The sequence below is a fragment of the Ambystoma mexicanum genome, chromosome 9 (genome assembly GCF_040938575.1).
Source record: "Ambystoma mexicanum isolate Mex_15411 chromosome 9, UKY_AmexF1_1, whole genome shotgun sequence".
Classification (NCBI taxonomy): Eukaryota; Metazoa; Chordata; class Amphibia; order Caudata; family Ambystomatidae; genus Ambystoma; species Ambystoma mexicanum.
In genome coordinates, this window is record NC_090931.1 from 424,504,067 (window position 1) to 424,524,416 (window position 20,350).

The window sequence follows — 20,350 nt, forward strand, 5'->3', positions numbered from 1 at the left end:
TAGCAGGAAGCCAGTTGGATTTCAGGATGTTTGGTGTTGTTGGTCAGCAGTAGGAATTGCATCTTGGAGAGGTTGAGCTTCAGGTAAGCACTGGACATCCTGGACTATCAGTTCTAAAGTGGTCCACAAATTCGATTAGCCCAAGATCTTTAGAATAAATAGTTATCAGGCTAGAAATATTATTAAAAATGTTCAAAATATTGGATTAAGCAAAGTGGTATAATCCTAATGTAGCATAAATTACAGTCCCAAAAGAATTTAAAACCCTTCATTGCTACCACTACGTGGAGCAAACTACTTAATACCAACAAGTGTTTTTTTAAGTGCAGGATCAGAATTAAAAATTCGACCCTATGTTGCACAGCGTTGTTTTGTGTCCAAGACAAACACGTTGCCCCTGAGCCATCCATCCTCCCCAATATGAAGACCTGCTCTTGTCTTGCTGTGCATCGTTCCTGATGATTTTCTTTATGGAGAACAGTATTTTTTTTGACATTTCAGCCATGTCAAGGACTTCAACCAGCAAGGCTGAGGTATCCAGACTTCCTGTTAGTGTGTTTGTAGATGCTACTGGGGACTTCGAGATTTTGCATATGGACCGATCTTCCAAGATTTAATTCTCGTACAGCTCTGTGTGATGTGTCATTTGTAGAGAGTTAAAATCTTTCCGTCTGCCCCTAGGGAAGTCGAATTTGTGCTTGGGTTATTTTTTTTTAATTTTGCCCCTTTTCTTTTGTTTGCATACTTTTCCCTTGATGTACTTCCTTCCACAGTGTCAGACTTGTAGTTTGTTTTCTCAGGGCCCCCAAGAACCTACGAGAGCCTCTGTTCTTGAAAGACCTTAAGGGCCTGATTCATGCAATATTTGTCCTGTTCAAAGTGAATTGGCACTGGTGAAAAGTGACTATTCACTGCCGATACACACCCTGATTCATGAAACTGTACAAAGTGGAAATACCAGGCGTTAAGGGAGGACCCGCAAAGGGAACTCGTAGTAGGGCAGTAAGGGATTACTGGCACCGGTGCCCTTACCGGTGCCGGTAATCCCTTACCGCCCAACTCGTAATGAGGACTTTTGTCTCTACACTTATACACTTATTTCCGGTAAATGTATATCTACCTACGGTACCTCCCTCCCCTCTTTTCCCCACCGCCAGTTCTGACACCGTAAATGCCCCAAAGAACAACCAGATAAACGGGTTGAAAACATGTCCCCCTCCCCTTATGACCAGCACACCCATCCTTCCAGCATTCTACATGCCATTTCCCCTGCTGCTACGCTGAAAGCCCCAACCCCCATTTCCTGTAAAAGCAGTGTCTGTCAATTTCCCTGCTATCGTTGCCCCGAACCAACCCTCGTCCATACACCCCAGTATAACATCAACCCAGTCATTTCTTGCTCCCTGCAATGCCCCTCACAAGCTGTCCCTCCTCTCCCGGTTGCCATCCCCGCGTCTCCTGTCCATATCATTTAATTCCCACTGCGCACTGCCCTCTGTGATTCCACATCCCTTACTCTAGTTAACTGGGCCTCCCTGTTTACCCATGCAAATGTTCCATATCATCGATGTTTCCTCTACTGCACCAGGGGCCAACCGTGCACTGCTATCCATGCAGTTCCATCTCATTGCAGTTTCACCCCCCACTGGACCAGGGTCCATATGTGCACCCCGCCCATGCAGCTCCTACTCATCACTGTTCCACCCAACTGCACCAGGGGCCAAACGTGCACCCCCATCCATGCATTTCAATTCCCATAACCTGCCACTTCAAGTAGCATTACTGCCCACTTATGCCCTTGTGTGCCGCTCTTCTTCTGCCCCTTCATCCGAACGCAAATCCTCTGATATAACTCCTTTTTGCACCCATGTAAATTCTTCCAGTAATCTTAGCCAAACTTGCAATCCTCCCTGACCACTCCTGACAACCTCACCCTGTGATGTGGGTACTTAGCTCCTGCCATAGACCGCACCATGTTTCTAGAGAAATGCGAGCCTGGTCCACTACCCGACACTCGAGATTGAGATGCCCCACTAACCTCTGTATGCCCCCAGTATCATTTTCCGGGCCGCTATCCCTTTCACAAGCAACCATACCAGTCTGCTCACCTTGTTGTGCGGCAAGCGTGAGGTCCCAACCACAGCATCCAACTCCCTCCCTAGAAAGCTCAACACCAGCTCTGTCTCATCAGTTTTAACCTATCGCAAATGGCACTCCCAATTCCTGCATCAATGTCTGAAAGACCTCCAGCATACCGACATTCCGGTTCTCTGCCCGCCTCACTGAAAATCGCCCAACTAATGCAAAAGTCCTTCACAACCGGAACTGTAAGTAAAAGCCCACTGCAACAAAGAGTTAAAGCGCTAAAACAATGCCCACGGAATTTCCCAGCCCCTAGGTAACACTTTCTCACCTAACTTTGGCCTTCAAACTGCCTCCCCAGCAGCCAAAACTCTTCTGTATGCACCAGTGACAAACAAAACACTGCTTTAATAATGCACTTGGCCATGAAATGCCCCCATGACCTTCCTTCCTCACCAAATCCACTGATTTCTCTACACTGGCATAGTACACTCCGCAATCTTCCAGTGCAATAAAATCCTTCACTGCCATGCCCTCCAGCCCGGCCAAAATGGTCAATTAGTCTTACTTCTCCTGCAGCCTTCTTAGGCATGACCCCAATGGGAAAACACAACTAAGTTTCCCGACAGATCTGTAAACGGCCCTAGCACACTTCCGCTGCCCCTCTTTGTGCAGCTTCACTCTCACCACTTCCAAATTCTCCCACGCACACTTCAAATTTTCCACCCACCGCCGCATCCTTGGACCTTGATAACCTAACTAACCCCCTTGTGAAAACCTTTCCCCAAAATCTTGGCCCCCTCCCTGTCCGGGTAAACTGAGCCACACTTCCAGAACCACAACTTTAAGTGGAGTATAGGCCTTCCCCCCAACTCCTCACCCTGCTCCCCGCACCCCCCCTCTGTCCACTGTTTGAAAACATTGTGTTACCGGATGCCGTCCCGCACATCGGCTACACTCGTACCTAAATTTGCACATGGTTCTCGTGCAGCTTTCTTTATTTAATGTCCAACATGCGGCGGAAGGCTAACCCATGCCTCCTCTCTCCACCTCCTCTGAGGCGGGGTGACCATAGAAGGGCCGGTAAGGCTCAGGTAAACCACTTGCCGTAGGCACCATTTATTGTAGTCATAGATCCATGTCAATCTCTCCCCATACCGCTTGGCTATCTATCTCACCCATACGCAACACCTGAAACTCGTAAACCCCTTCCTTATTACGTGCATTTATTCAAGTAACGCTACACCTCTCAGGAAACTTCTCCCAATAAACACTTGATATATAATAAATGCTGACGTTCAATTGTCACGGGCACCTTTGTTCTTGTGGCCAACTCCCGCTCTTCCTCCTTAGACCCTTCTTTTGCTCTCACCTCTCTGTGCAGGAGTTTAAAAACATCCACAAATTGATCTGCCCATATTTTTTCTTTTGACACCCCCAGCAAATGAGTACCCAGGGACTTTGTAATGCCCACATAAGACATCCTTTTGTCCTTCCCTGCACCCTCCGTAGTTCTCTCCTTAGGAACCTCAATCACTCCCTGGGCCACGGGTTCCGCCACCTTGTCAGTTTGTACTTCGACAGAGGAGACACTCCATCCACTCGACCCCACCAAGGCCCCCGCAGTCGGAGTCTCCATCTCCCCAAGCATGTACTGAGCCCCAGCTCCCTCCCTGTGTACCTCCCACCTCATACCCAACCTGTCCATTGCCGCCGACCACTCCCGTTCCTGCTCACCTCTTTCTGCCCCGCCGTCACCTAGCTGTGGCATCCTGACCTCCACTCCGACACTCCTCCTCTCCTTAATCACCGGGCTCCTGCTGCAGGGACAAAAAACATCAGCAGAGTCCCCCAGCCAATATCCCTGCCATCCTCTTGTGCTTCTGCTCCCCCCAACCCCAGCTTCCCCTTCAGACCTTAGACCCCTATGCACCCTTTCCCTCCCCTGCAAGCCACCATGCTCCTCATCCCCTCAATTATCACCATTCTCCTCATCCCATTCATCCTCCCCCGTGAAATACCATTGTTATTGTGAGTGCACACTCGATGCGGGCAGTTCCTCCTCTGGTGAGCCTGGGGCATCCACCCCGCCGCTCCTGCAAGGTATTCTCGGTGGGGTCGCGCCAACCCCTAGCTGTTCCTCTCTTCTTGGGTGAGGGGTGCTCTCCTCCACCCTGTGCTCAGTTGTGCCAGGGGCCGTACTGCACCCTCTAGTCTGTTCTTTACTGCCTTCAGGAGGGGATGCCCCCAAAGGCTCTTCTTCCGCTTCATCAGGAACCAGGGGGGCCGCACTCAGGAACCAGGGGGGCCGCACTATGCCCTCTGCATACCGCCCTACTATGCAGGGAGGTCGTTCCGTACCTTCCCCTTTCTCCACGAACCGATGGGACTAGAGACCACCTCCGCCTACCTCTGCCCACCTGCCCTCTTTGGCAGGTATTTCACTCTCCAGCCCCTCTGTGCACCTGCCCCTTTCAGGTCTCAACTGACCCTAACCTCACCCCTACCTTAGCCTATGTCCCCCTCTACCTCTATACCTCCTCTGCTTGTGGCCTCCCCCAGCACTTAGCTCCCGTCCCCTTACCAGACCCTTCACCGCCTGCTCCCCAACTCCTGGTTGCTCTCCTGCTCTTGCTGGTCCCTCTGTTCCCTACCTCCCCCCCTTCCTGCCGACGAGCTGCAAGCCACCCAACTGTGAGGGCTCCATCTGATGCCGCTCTGAGGTGTGTGCCCTTTTCCCCCCGTAACTTCTGATATTGCCCCATCAAGCTGGGCTTTCGATGCCCAGCTAATAATATTCAGACCTCTTTCAAGGCCTGGGCATTCACCAGACCCCCAGCCCCAGGGCCCTGTCCTGCCATCCTGCTAATAAATACATTAATCTAATACCACCATCCCCTGATGCCACCAAAACAGCTGGCTCCCGGGCCTGCAATGTAAAACTCCCAGCGTGCCATTAACTGTAGTGTATTAACTGGTAGTACCTAACTTCCTGAATATACCCTATTAATCAGGTGGCTCTCTTGGTGGCTCCCTTGATGGCAGGAAGTCCCGTCTATGGGAAGGAAATGCTCCTGACAAACCTACTGCTGGTGGGAAAACATATTCCCAGCAGTATAACTAAACAGCTTTAACTGGACTGCCCAGCTCCTTTGATGAGCAGCACTTACTTTTCAGATGGTTGGGGATGCAGATCTTACTCATACACCAAATAATAGAGCCGACTCAGGAAGTTGACAAAAGGTAAACTGCTTTAATATCCAGTATCTAAAAACAGGGAGCATAACGAACATCAATGCGAACGCTCAATCTTCAACTCGCACATATTAAGTAAAAACTGTATTTTTATAAGCAAAATGTGTCATCACTGACATATAACCTACGTGTTACCAATGTCATCCTACATGGCAAACTACAGAAACCTAATGGAGGAAGTGATTGGGTCTGCGTGAACATCTAAGTATATGATCCATACTAGTCTAAAAAAGTGTAACTCTGTGATTGGGTATTTAACATCATGAGGGCAACTAAGCCCTCCTCTAAAAATGACCACTATGAACATCACTAAATACACAACGTTTTATTGGTTTTCACACTATAGGACCCTTACATATGCAGGTCCTGTACAATTGATTGCCACTCTGTCTATCTTCAGTATTTTTCCACCTACGTTAGCAGCCTGCAGGCTGGCCGTCCAGATGCTGGTGAGGTTGCCTTAACTTTAGCTTCCCACCAATTAGCATATCAATCCATCATCACCTCAGTGGTCTACTGTCAATTAGGCCTTTGAACTTCGTCCTTGAGAGTGTTCTTAGCTCTGAGAAAATTAGGGAGTGAGCAGCACAGTCTGCCTCCATGCGTAGGTGCGATCATTTTGTTTGTTTAAATCATACTTCCATGTGCCTAGAGACCATAAAATTGAGCCTTTTCATGTATTTAATATTTTATTCTAATAGGCCTCTTACGTCTTCTTTGTTATGTTCACTCTTCTGAATAGGAGTTTTGTTCTTTCACACGATTTGTATCCAAAGACCTTGGCTTCCTGGGGCTCATCCAACCTCGCATTTCTGAGTTCTGCTTCTGTAATTCAATGTCTGCTTTTAAAACTGCGACACGCTGACCTGAGGCCTTTTGCTAAGGTCCTACCTGCTTTAATATGTTTAGTGGAAACATCCATACTCTTCTTGTTCCTATGTATGTGTACGTTGGCGCTTGCCACAATCTACTTTACTATAAGCTTAGAGCTAGCTTCATGATTAATTTGCTTCTTGCGTTTCTTCTGTATCTGTACACATGTAAAATGATTTCATATTTTCATCTGTTTCTTGGCTTAAGTTTCTACACCTTGAGCCCAAGATGTCACTTATCCTTATTGCTTTCTTGATGCCTTATAGAATATCCGCATTCTCTGATCACTGCATCTTGTTAAGTACTTCATCTTCAGCTTCATATAACATATATTTTGGCAGTGGCTGGTACCCCTACCATTCATCCTTCTTCAGAGATTTCGTTCAAATGACCATCATATTTCTTTATATGTACATATGGTTTCCTCAATGGGTCCTTGGCTCCCAGATTCTCTTAGGTATTGATCCTTTCACCGGGACTGAATTCAGTCCATATTCTGCTCTGTCGATTCAGCTGCTCTGTATATGTCTCATACTTTGGTTTCCAGAATACAGTTAAAAGGGACAGGTCGAATGAGGTGCGGGTACTTGGCCTCTTCTCTACAAGCTCACAACCAAAATGTGCATTATAAAATTCTTTGTTTTCCTGTACAGGGCCGCCCACAGTGCTGCATTGGCTGTATGAGTGGCAACAGAAAAACAGCTAACATAAAGCTGTGCAAGCCTTAAACAGGTCTCGCACAACACTGCCCCCCTTGGCTGTATCCCGCTCTGCAGTGGCCGTAGGCTGCCCAGATAGCAAAGCCTACCTGAATTTAACTAATGATGCTGCCCCTTTAAGGGTGACACACTACCCCCTGGTGGCGAGGATCTGGCACCGCACTATCTGGATTGTCCACGGAGCTGTGGACAAACCTCCTCCTGGAGCAAGCACCTTCAAGCTAACATGCCCAGTCACTTGTCCCTTCTACCCGTGCCCCAAGCCCCCGTGATGCCAAAACCCCACATGGGGTGGAAATGGGCCCGCGGGAGTGGCCTAACGCAAAAACGCCCCCTTCCCCTAGAGACCCGAAGGAATGTGAGCAGACTCGCAGTGCTCCACCAGGAGAATCACAAAAGGTAGGCCTCGCGGTGCTTTATTTACAGCACACCCCGCGATAACGCTATGGCTATATAACGTTTTTTATTCTTTTTTTTCCCTGACCCACCCACCCCAAAGAAAACACCTCTCCCTGCCCAACTACCTCAAAACCCTACCTATCCGCTAGCAACTAAGGCCCACAGCAGGGAAGGTTCTCGAGCAGCGACCCGGACAAGCTCTGCAATCTACGCGTCGCCTGCTCCCGAACCTTCCCTGCCCCCTTAAAAACTCCTAAAGGCGCTCTATGCACTGGCCAAGCTGTCAGCACCCAAAATCAAACCGGGGGAACCGCTTGCGTGTTCCCCCCGTGACCACCCTTTTCGTACAGGTGGACTAGAGAGTTTAGCACAACGTTAAAAGAAAAGATGGTGGTCTCACCCAGTTGATCAGGGGCTTGTATGCAGTTTACATTTTGGACGATTTTGTCTTCCTCGCTTGCCAAGTAGCTAGAAATGGCCGTACAGTTGGTGTTCAAGGATGTATTCCCGAAAAAAGCGGGAACCAGACAGTCTTTTTTGTGGCATCATATTAGAGAGAGATGTTTGTACTTTAGATTTGTCCAGAAATAAATCTGTACACGCCAAATAACAGGACGAAGACTACGACAGACTAGAAGATGGAGCAATGTGTGCGTGCTCTCTTGTCTCAATGTGGTTGTGACATCCTCCCAAAGCTGTGTAAGTCACATCACACTCCTTTGCTTTTGCAAAAAAAGAAGTCGTATGGGGTGTGCCTTTCATGTTGTTCAATTTAGAGAAAGATTGGCTCCAGCCAATACGTATGCAAATGGAACTTTTGGGTGTAGGAATGCAAAAGAACTTTCGGGTGCCGGGTGCTAACCTCTGCACGCCTAGCCATATTCGGGGCTGTTGGCCGGTTGGTTAAATTAGTCTTGCTTGATAAGGCATACATTATCAGTATTAGTCTCCCACCTTTCTCAAAAATATGAGGAGCGCACTAACCCCACGAAAAGCTCCTTACTCCAACTGCTGTAAATATAAGTGTAAACCCGTCACATGGCCAAACCACCTAAATCACTTCCAGACACTGCAGGTCTCTCATCTAGTTACAAGACCCCTTGGTGTGCAGCTCACTATCCACCAGGAAAAATCACAGACGCATCACACCGTTAAGCACACCACCTAGTCTACTCCCTGCAACAACCATTTTTTTCAACTTAGATGCACGTTAATGCCTATAGATCATTAAAATGCCAGTGGTGACTGGTACAAATCCAAAAACATAACATGTCCAGGGTCGCAGTGGGCCATAAAATTGTCTCGGGCACCAATGAAAAAGTGGCCCACAGCTGCAAATGGCTATCCATTCCTTTTGTGACGGTTTTTAGGTAATACCCAAGGGGGAGTTTTTTGATAAAATGTGACGCAAATTGTTCATTTTAAATAATATTTTATCAGCAACACTGGTCAAAACTATTGGCTGCATAGTTAAGTAACTCATCAAACTGGCCCACTTTGACCACAAAAACTGACCCACACCAGCATCTTGCATTTTTGGTTCGGCCATCAGCCTATTGCCCTGTAGGCCAGTCCAAGCCTGAACATGTCACATGGTATTATTTAAGCTTTGTGGCACACTATAGCATGTTCTACTGTATGTTTAAGGCCTTGAAAGGCTTGTTGACTTGGGCCTTTAATGGACTCTAGCACCTTTAACAGCCAGAATAGATGCCACAGCGGACTACAGAGATAATAGCATTAGGGCAAGACAATATGGGTGACTTTTATTTTTTGTAATTGTAAAGCTGTGCGAGCTCAGAACGCAATGTAGAATGAGCTCAGACAGGTTTCCAAAGAAAACCAAATAAATATGGACGCCATGGAAATGTTAAACTGAGCCCGTTCTTTGATGAAAGAGCTATGTTTCCCTTGCTATGGTGGGCAGGGAAAGGGCAGATGAGGTGGCTGCGGTGCAGAACCATGAAGAAGAGTGATATAGAAGGAGCACTGACTGGTGGGATGAGATACGGGGTTTTAACCACTCAGAGGGGCTGTGAATACCGGTTAAAGCCTGCATTCTGAATCACCTCTCCTCCTGAGGGCTGTTTCAACCGAGAAGACCTTTCACAGAAACAGCAAGCATGACCCCCTGTTGCACCAGCCATGGTTTACTAATATCAGTTGTATCCAAGCTCTCCCTATTTGTTGCTACAAGGGCAAAACAATGCCTGCCCCGCCGAGATTTGAACCTGTGACCTGCACACATTTAGGAGCTGCGCCTGCACTGCCAGTACTTGACGGGCAAACTAGAAAAGGTGCCTGGCTTGCTATTGATTTGCCCTTCATGCTTGCCTGGGAGGACGTGGACGCATATTTTGTTTTAACAGGAGTTGGAATGCGAGGTGGGAGGAAGATTATTAATTCCTGCTATAAGGGGAAAATGCCGATAGATGCCTCCCAGCAACTGGGTATATTGCGGCTGCTCTCAAAGTGACGGATGCGAGAGCATTCGTTTGTCAGTAGTAAGTACTTTCATTAAAATTGAAATGTGAAAAGTCTTTTCTATGACCAGTGCAATTTAACACGCATTTCCCCTAATGATGCTGTTGTGCCGCAATCAGAAATGTGTGTGTGTTGCTATTAACACTCTGCCTGGAAGCACCGGCCTCCTGAGCGTCTCCATGATTGCAAGAGTACAGGCTTTATTTGCATACATTGGTTTGAAGAATGTCTTTGAATTATTGCAAATTTGTGTCTCACTCTGATTTTTGAAAATGTTAATCTTTCGTCAGGTGAGTGTCGATCAGGTGTTAGGCCAACAAAGAAAACATTAGAATTATGGAATATCTATGCAATGATTATTTTATATCAGACACTGCATTTTTCTAAATGTGCTCACTCAGTCGTAGCTTCAAGTTACAGTCTGTTTCTTTTCACTGTGACCCCTTGATGTCTCTTCCTGAGCTCACTCTCCGTTCTCTCTCCATTCTCTCTTGCCTATTCTGCTCCTCCAGCCGCCCACCTCACCCCCTCTCACCCCCACACGTTCCCCTCCTTCTGGGATTACCCACTATTCAAGTAACCTACATACACACATCAGTGGCGCACTCACGTTCATCGAGACTTGCTGCAGCTGATTCCGGAGAACATGGAGGCACGCGGCAGGTGGCAGCCATCTTTCTGGCCTTGACAATCATATTACATATTCAACAGAGGCAGACTTTTAAGCAACACGCACAACCCTTCTCCACATGACACGCCAAGGAGGACCTTCTCCTATCTCACTGCTACTGACAACTGAGATATGGAAATGACCTCCAAACCACTAACACGCCCTTGTTATTTACTATCTGCTCCAGTCCGGCAGTGTGGACTACACCAATACCAGGTTTTAAAAACACCATTGGAGTGAAGAATGCGGTGGATGCGAGACTTAGCAGCCTAACATGCCTTATGCAACACTTTTATATATTTTATGACGCTCACCACAGAAGGCAGTAGGGGAGAGACTTTCTCATGCAGACTGAGGTGTTAAGGTAGTGGTTTGTAAAGGTCGGTGCATGTGGCACTAACATATATTGCTTCATCAGGGATACAGCTGTGGATCCAGAAACAAATGAATACTGGATATGCCTTCCCTCTCTAACATGTACCCATGACTCTAACCCGCTATGCACACCAACTGCATCACCTTCAAACCGTACCCTCAATATTGAATCCTTCTAATGTTGTCCATGCTATTGTACCCTAATACTGTGTCTTTTTGCACTCTATCAAACACAGCGTATCCATACACATACCTGTAATCTCAAACAGGGTTAGGGCATGGCCAGCTGATCTGCTTTTGTATTCTCCCTCACCAGCACCCTAGGTTCCACCTTCTTGTTCTTTATTGAGTATATACATAGTGCCTCCCCTTGCTTCACATCATTGGGAGAACCAAGAAACCCCCATGTATATATACATTCAAGGAAAATCTTTAGTTGCAGTGACGTTAAGGTGAGAACTACTTAATGCAACAAAACCCTGGAAATTCAGCTAAAGCCACCTTATCTCGTGCCCCCTGTTGCACAGACTATGACCACAATGAAGACATCACTGATGACATCACTGAATACATGTTGTAGGAGAACAATGATGACATTACAAATCGTATTACTGATGACAACACTGATTACATTGTATATTACTGATTACATCAATAATGGAATTATATATAACATCATGTATAAGTTAGCTCATGAAAACTTTGATTACCTTAATAACAATTTAGGCAGTAGACTTGGCAATAACAAAAGCTGGCGACACTGGCCAGCACCAAAGGCCATAGCTAGTGGTTGGTTAGTGTTAAAAAACACCAATGTGCATGGTTAAAAGCCATGCATAGTAGACTGTTACTGTTTAAAATATACGGTAGGCACCATTGAAAGCTGTAGTCAGTAACCATGGCTAAAGACCACAGCTAGTGTCTATTAATATGTCAGAATATACAATCGGCATATTCAAAGACTTTGACCACTGGCTAGTATTGTGTTGAAAACCATGGCTAATGGCTTGTTAGTGCATATAATATAAAGTGGGCACAGCTGAAGGCCATAGCTAGTGGCTAGTTAGCGTTGTGTAATACACAGTGGGCACGGGCGAAGGCCATCGCTTATTGCATTTTATTATTTTATGGCCAAAAGATATGCAAACGGATCAACGTCAAAGCCCATGGCTTGTGGCCCATTTATATTTTGGCATATATAGTGGGCACAGTCAAAGATTGTGGCCACTGGCCAGTATTGTGTTATAGTCCATAGCTAGTGTCTATTCAGTGTATATAATATACAGTGGACACTATGGAAAGCTGCATGCACTGGTAAATGCCAACATTTATGGTTGGTAGCTTGTTAGTTTTTTAAAGTATTCAGTGCACATGGGTGAAGGTTGTGTCCACTGTCCATAACTGAAGGACATGACAAGTACCCATTCATGTGTTAAAATATATTTGCAGATTGACAAATGGGGTCCTGGGAGTCCCTCTGCCAGACATTAGTCCTGGTTGCGAGAGACTTACCCAGAGTCTTTAGCTCACTATCTTTCACAGAGAAGAAATATCCTAAACATATCAGTCTTTGTCCTGCCCTGGGGCAGTCCAGCACCGAAATGCTAGGCAATTCTCCTCTGAACAAGAGTACCAACAGCATCCCCAGACACGTGTTTCGGTCTGGTTGAACCTCATCAGTAGGGAGGAGCTGTGTCTCTCTAAGAATAGTGAGCAAGGGGTCCACGTCTGGATTCCCCTAGTAACTTAGGGTGAGACCCAAAGTTACTTGCATATGCAGAGTAACAAGGGGGTCCTGGGAGTCCCTCTTCCAGACATTAGTCCTGGTTGCGAGAGACTTACCCAGAGTCTTTAGCTCACTATCTTTCACAGAGAAGCAATATCCTAAACATATCAGTCTTTGCCCTGCCCTGGGGCAGTCCAGCACAGAAATGCTAGGCAATTCTCCTCTGAACAAGAGTAACAACAGCATCCCCAGACACGTGTTTCGTTCTGGTTGAACCTCATCAGTAGGGAGGAGCTGTCTCTCTCTAAGAATAGTGAACAAGGGGTCCACGTCTGGATTCCCCTAGTAACTTAGGGTGAGACTCAAAGTTAGCTGGTTGCGAGAGACTTACCCAGAGTCTTTAGCTCACTATCTTTCACAGAGAAGAAATATCCTAAACATATCAGTCTTTGTCCTGCCCTGGGGCAGTCCAGCACCGAAATGCTAGTCAATTCTCCTCTGAACAAGAGTACCAACAGCATCCCCAGACACGTGTTTCGGTCTGGTTGAACCTCATCAGTAGGGAGGAGCTGTGTCTCTCTAAGAATAGTGAGCAAGGGGTCCACGTCTGGATTCCCCTAGTAACTTAGGGTGAGACCCAAAGTTACTTGCATATGCAGATTAATAAGGGGGGTCCTGGGAGTCCCTCTGCCAGACATTAGTCCTGGTTGCGAGAGACTTACCCAGAGTCTTTAGCTCACTATCTTTCACAGAGAAGAAATATCCTAAACATATCAGTCTTTGTCCTGCCCTGGGGCAGTCCAGCACCGAAATGCTAGGCAATTCTCCTCTGAACAAGAGTACCAACAGCATCCCCAGACACGTGTTTCGGTCGGGTTGAACCTCATCAGTAGGGAGGAGCTGTGTCTCTCTAAGAATAGTGAGCAAGGGGTCCACGTCTGGATTCCCCTAGTAACTTAGGGTGAGACCCAAAGTTACTTGCATATGCAGATTAACAGCTAAAGACTCTGGGTAAGGCTCTTGTAACCAGGATTTATGTCTGGCAGAGAGTCTCCCAGGACCCCCCTTGTTATTTGCATATTTCAAGTAACTTTGGGTCTAACCCTAAATTACTAAGGTAATCCAGACTTGGACCCCTTGCTCACTATTCTTAGAGAGGCACAGCTACACCCTACTGATGAGGTTCAACCAGACCGAAACACGTGTCTGGGGTTGCTGTTGGTACACTTGTTCAGAGGAGAATTGCCTAGCATTTCGGTGCTGGACTGCCCCAGGGCAGGACAAAGACTGATATGTTTGGGATATTTCTTCTCTGTGAAAGATAGTGAGCTAAAGACTCTGGGTAAGGCTCTTGTAACCAGGACTTATGTCTGGCAGAGAGTCTCCCAGGACCCCCCTTGTTATTTGCATAGTTAAAATATATTTGGCCATGCACACTTACCATGGCTGAAGGCCATGCTTAATGCCAGTTACTGTTGTAATGTAATTAGTGAGGTCACCAGTAATCTGATCTGTGATGTCATCACTGTGGTCATAGTCTGCCCAACAAGGGGCGTGAAGTTAAGGTCGTTTTAGCTGAATTTCTAGGGTTTTGATGCATTAAGTTCTCACCCTAACGCCACTGCAACTAAAGTTTTTTCCTTGAATTTCAAAGTTTTTGTTACAATGCATTGCTCACCTCAACGTCACTGCAACTAAAGTTTGTTCATTGATTGTGTAGTATATTACATTAAATATTAAAAATACTAACTATTACACTAAGAAAAACACTGCGTTATGTTTATAAAGTAAAAGAAAAAGCAATTTGACAAGGGCTTTTATAAAATACTTACAGGTATGTGTACTGCTCATGCATAGTTAATAAAATGTTACACTGTCACTATATTTAAAATAAATATTTACAACACAACTGCCCATATAGATGTAGATATCTACAAATATATATATATTTTTTTAATTTTGTAGCCGCGTCTACCATACTACGTGGCTGCATACAGCAAAGACTGGGGAAAGGGGTTAACCCACGTGTACAAAATGAGCCAATAGAACATCAACATCCTTCAACATGGCTATGCATCTTCACGCATAATATATAAGCCAATCAAACTGCACGCAGCGGTTCTGCACTTACATGTTACTCCTATACGCATCAACAAACTATCCAATTAGATGCCATGACATATCAACGTAAGTATGCTCGCGATGTTCGATGCAACCCGTGCATAATGTATCAGCCCATCACAATGCGCGCTGAAACTATGCATCCGCACATGGGCTTTATATGCATCAACAAACCAACCAATCACACTTTGAACTCTGTTGATGTGGCTACGCCCATGCCGTATGATGACACCCATGCATACAAGTCTGATCAATCAGATGACATGGCAGTCTGAAGCTATGAATAGTCACCACACCCACAAAAAATCACTTTAAATTAATCATTGCTTTTTGTACTTGCCAGTGAAAAGGTTTCTGAGTAACTGTAAGCACTTTTGGCACTGTACTCTTTAAGCTATTCATACTTTTCACCCAATTGTCCTCTACCCCTTTGTCTTGTGATTTGTTTGGCTTGTCTATTTTTTTCTTTAGTTTATTGTTTTCATTTTTTTAAAAATATTTTCCTCCCCAGTTGGACATACCGACATGTCTGACCACGAGAACAGGAGCAGTGAGCACATGTCTGCCATGAGAATAGAAGCAGTGATGATGGCATAATCATTTGGGTTCCAAATCCTTCACCACTAAGGAAGAGGCAAACAGGTATGAAAAAAAAAAAATTCAGACAGTTGGCGCTTCTTTAAAGTAAAGAAACACTGCTCAAGAAAAGAGGCATAGGTGGTACTGTGCACCTTTTGCAACAAAACTCGACCCCATGGACCTTCCGATATCCCGTCTCAAAGCCTAGGAACATCGGTAATGATAAACCATCTTGTCCGAGTCCACTGCGACAACGTCAATGATGATTATCGGAAAGCCCATGAACACCACATAAGAAAGATACACAGGGCCCATTCCTTGCACAAATGAAGATCAGCAGCACCTGCAGAACCTGCCTCAACCAGTGCATCACCAATGCCAACTAGAAAAGCACCGTCTACATCGGCAGTGGTATTCTCTACACTGACTCCTATTTTACTGACAACCAATCTAAGCATGATGAAAGTCATGTGTAAATGATGCTGTGAATGGGTAGTCCAGGAAGATGCCATAATTGAGCAATGGCTGCAGATAATGGGCCAACATCAGGCCTGTCAAGCTTATTTTCTTAAAGTGGAAATTCCCCCCCCCATGTATTCTTAAAAAAAATAAACAAATTCCCTTTGTTATATGTTTCATCCTTATGTATTTTCCTTCTCTATTCCCCCCTCTTTCCATTCCCCAAAACGGTCCTTTTAAGGGCTACCTTTTATGTTACAAAAATAGATAAAATTGTACACAGACTGCAAACATATATTGCACTATCTATTGCAAAGTATTTTATCCAGTTTCAGAACACAAAATTGCCATTTCTTGCCAGTAGCCGCGGTTAAAGGAGGCGTTTATAGGCGGGTAAAAGCACTTCAGCCTATGTTCTCCTTGGCCGCGTAAAAGCACTCCTGTATTCATTGGCTAATACTGTAGCTGGGTCTAGAAATTAAAAAAGAATATATATTTGTGCACATAAGTGTATTACACATATATATTTATCAAAATTCTTACCAAATACCTTAATAGATACTTGACTCTTTCTTTCATATTTGATCTGTAAAAGAAAATGAAATGTTTTCATATTAATGTTAAATGCCATTTACACTGTACCCTACCACCACCAGCGTATTCATATACTGTCACAAAATAAATACAACATTATTTATGTTTTTTTTCTCATAATGACACTAAAAGATTTCTGATTGTATTCCAAGTACACAACCATTACCAAGTCGCATTCATTAATCATTCTGTAGAGGAAAAAAACTTCTCATTAGAGAACAAGAAACTCTGTTCTGCTATTTTAAATATTCAACAGTTAAGTTATTATGAACTAATTGTTTGCATCAACAAATTCAAAAAGGAACTGCCTACAACAGCCATAGTTTGTACACTAATAAATGCATTTAAGTACAATGCACAAATGTTACGAAACTATACAAACATTACTTTATGCTGGATTTTGCAAATTAGCTTATGCAACCTTCCCCAGGAAACCAAGAGATATAGCATAACCATGTCTTCAGTTTTACAAAGAAATACATGAAGACATGCCAACAATGTAACATTATTTCGAGTATTCATTTTTTAAATTATACTCATACCTATATTATAAATAATAAGTAGAAAATAAAAACTGTTGTGAATAAAGTTATGAATACTTAGCAAAAACTACACTAATAACCCAACAAATGTAATTTCCATACTTCTTATACAATCTGTGTGTGTCCTTTGTTTGGCCATCTACACACATAAGAAGTTCATAATGATATTTCATATTATACACACCATATGTTCAAAAATTCTAAAACTACATATTATTATATACACTTTTGTTAGCACTAATACTGCTACACAGTTTTAAAAACCTTTTTTTACTACATCATAATGTATTCTAACATAAAAATTATATGTACATTAGTATTTCATAACTTCTTTTATAATTTGTTGTGTGTCCTTTTTCTGTCCACCTACACACCTTAGAAACTAATCACAATAATCTTAAACCTACCATACAAAATCAAAGCACATACATGGTTTAATGACTGAATAGATTATCCGACTTTTCTAAAAACTCCACACTGCACATAGAACAAATTTCTACATTTAACAATCTAACCTGTTCAGTAAATTATTTTGATTTTGTATTTTAATAGCACTATAAATTGTTGTATCTACAACCTACTGTTTACTTGTTTCATATGTAAACAGTCATCAGCTTCTACACTCCTTCACACTCAAAATAATGTACATGGAACTATTTATGTAACTTAGCACTTATAAGAAACACTTGTATATATTAAAATACACAGGGCCCGATTCATGGAATAAACTGCGTGTAAAAAGGGGTACTTGTGCGCACAAAAGGCGTGCAAGCGTACGTTTACCTATTCATGGAACACATTGGGCCTCATTACGACCCAGGCGGTAAGTTACCGCCTGGGCCGTGACTTTACCACCATGGCGTAAACTACGTTTACGCCATGGTGGTTGGCGGACTTACCGCCCCATTCCGACCTTGGCGGGGCGGTAAGTCCCCAATCCCCATTTACCCTTCCCCATTCCCCTTTTTGCCCCATAGGGCATAATGGGAGTGGGGAAGGCGTTAATTACGCCACCGTAAATTACGGTGGCGTAATTAACTCCATGGTCCCTTAGCGCCATGGATTTTAACACCTGCTAAAAGCAGGTGTTAAGTCCGCCATGGCGCTAAGGGACCTCGTACTCAGGCGGTAAGGGTCGGCGCTGTTAACGCCGCCGTAAAACCCTTACCGCCTGAGTCGTAATGAGGCCCATTGTGCGTGGCTTACCTGAGACATGCGCGGAATCGGCGCGGGTTTGAAACTTCACAGCGACACCGCAAACACTGTGCGTGAGACGCCCAGCAAAGGTGCATAACGCCTAGCGCAGTCACCTAAAAAGGCAGCAGCACACGTGGAATCGGGAACAACAAGCATAAATGTGGGTGTTGCATGGGAAGTACCACAGTAAAATACTCACAACGCCCACATGCGCGCTTACAACTCATATTTGTGAAATCAAACAGGGCTCACCGGCGTGCGGGAAAAGACACGCTGATCCGGAAAAACCTCCGCTAAGCGAAAGCTGACGTAAGCGTCAGCACGCACCAAAAACAATGCATAAAAGTGCTTGTGAATAATAAACGCACGTATAGAGCTACGATGAAGGCACCATTTCTCGCAGCAGTGATCGTGGGACACCACAGGAGGGGGAAGAGGATAGCCAGGGCCCGCATTTTTTTACCCAGGACCCGTCTTTTTGGGATGCCTGATGACCAGGTCTATGGCAGGTATAGGTTTCCACCTCATATCATCTTAGTCCTGGTCACTGAGTGGGAGAATTACCTTACATAACCCACCTTTGGTTGCTGGGCCATTTCAGCAGACAACTGCCATAACTGGGGGTGTTTCACAGCCCACGCAGTCACGCTGCCTACACCAAGTGTTTGCAATCATGACTGCACGCCCCTCTGTCTGCAGCAACATATACATGCCCAGAACATCTGCAGAAAGGCAGGCCATGGTCCAGGACTTTTATAGGGTGGCGCACTTCCCCAAAGTGCTTGGTGCCATTGATTGCACCCATGTGGCCCTACGTCCACCTAGGGCCACAGAGCACATCTATCGCAATCGCAAGCACTGGAATTCCATGAACGTGCAGGTTGTATGTGATGCCAAGGGAATCATTACCTCTCTATATGCCTGTTAGGAAAGATTTCGTAATTGTAGGTAATTTTCCTTCCATGTGGCAACCCCTAAACTTTTTGCTGTTGTTTTTCACCTTGTTCTTGACTTTGCCGGAGAAGTGCAGCCTTCTGCCGCACTCCTCTGGGCTTTCGCTCCTTTCTTACAGGGAAACTGACATGCCCTTAAGACAGTCAGTACCAGGGAACACTGTTTCCCGTAGTTTCTTTTATCATGTTGCGGCTTTCGTACAACATGACACAAGAGGGCACTGTAAGCTAAGTTACAGCTCTCTTGGGTCTCTAGCCTTCTACAGGCCCTAGATACTCGTTTAGGATTGTATATGATCGTTGCAAGTGATTCAGGGACGGGAATGGTGGCAGCGATCGTTTCTTGTGTTTTGAGCTCCTTTTGGCGTTCTAAGCGCGTTTTCCGCGCTTAACCCAAAATGGTGGCCTGGCTCCCAAAATGGCCAGACCACGAGGCTCCTTTGTCCTGTCCGCTGACAGCCGACCCGGGGCCTTCCTTATTTGGGCATGTACTTTCCCGCGAAACACGGATGCTTTCGCGGGCTTCTACATGTCTTGTGTGTGCCTCCAGGATGTGGGCTGGGATGTCTGGTCCCAATACACATCCTGGGTGCCAGAGAGTCTAGGGTGGTGTGAATGCCTGGGACCACCGTGGTCCGTGATTGGTCCACGAATGGTGTGAGTGTTGATGAGCGGATCTCCCGTTGGGTCCCCTCCGTTTTGGCGCGAAGGGAACCGTGGATAAGAGGGGGCTGGAAACACCACTACCATGTCGATCTCCTGAGTTCTCACGAACGAAGGAATACAGGAGCCAAGTATCCTGCAACCAAGAGGCTGGACCGAGGAATTGCTGGTGACCCGCTGAAGGACTTCTCCTCTGCACTGCTGTCGCCTTGTGAAACCCTTTTCACCTTTGATCGAACCAGAAGGCCTGTACTGGTACTTCGACCCTTGGAATAGCGGGAACAGCTATTCTCGGCATCTTCACCATCTCCTGCCAGTAAGCCTTCGGAAGCGTCTCTGGGCCATCCAGCTGACTGACCAGCTTACACGGGAGTCTTGCTCTGTAACCGCCGCCAGGTTGTGTTGTATTTCGAGTCCTTGTCACTCTCACACGCTTCGTACACTTGGCGTTCCCAGGTCGGAAGTGAGTAGTGTACATTTGGCTCAGATACACACGGCCGCTCCGTTGCCCTGCTGTGGTAACAAACTGCGGGTTTCTTCGATTGGGACGTCTTTTTACTCAACACGACGACGGGGCGTTCCCTGCTCTTCTGAACCTGCCAGCTACTGAAACGGACACGGAGAAGCCTGGGTCTACTTGCATCGGGGACCGGTGAGTA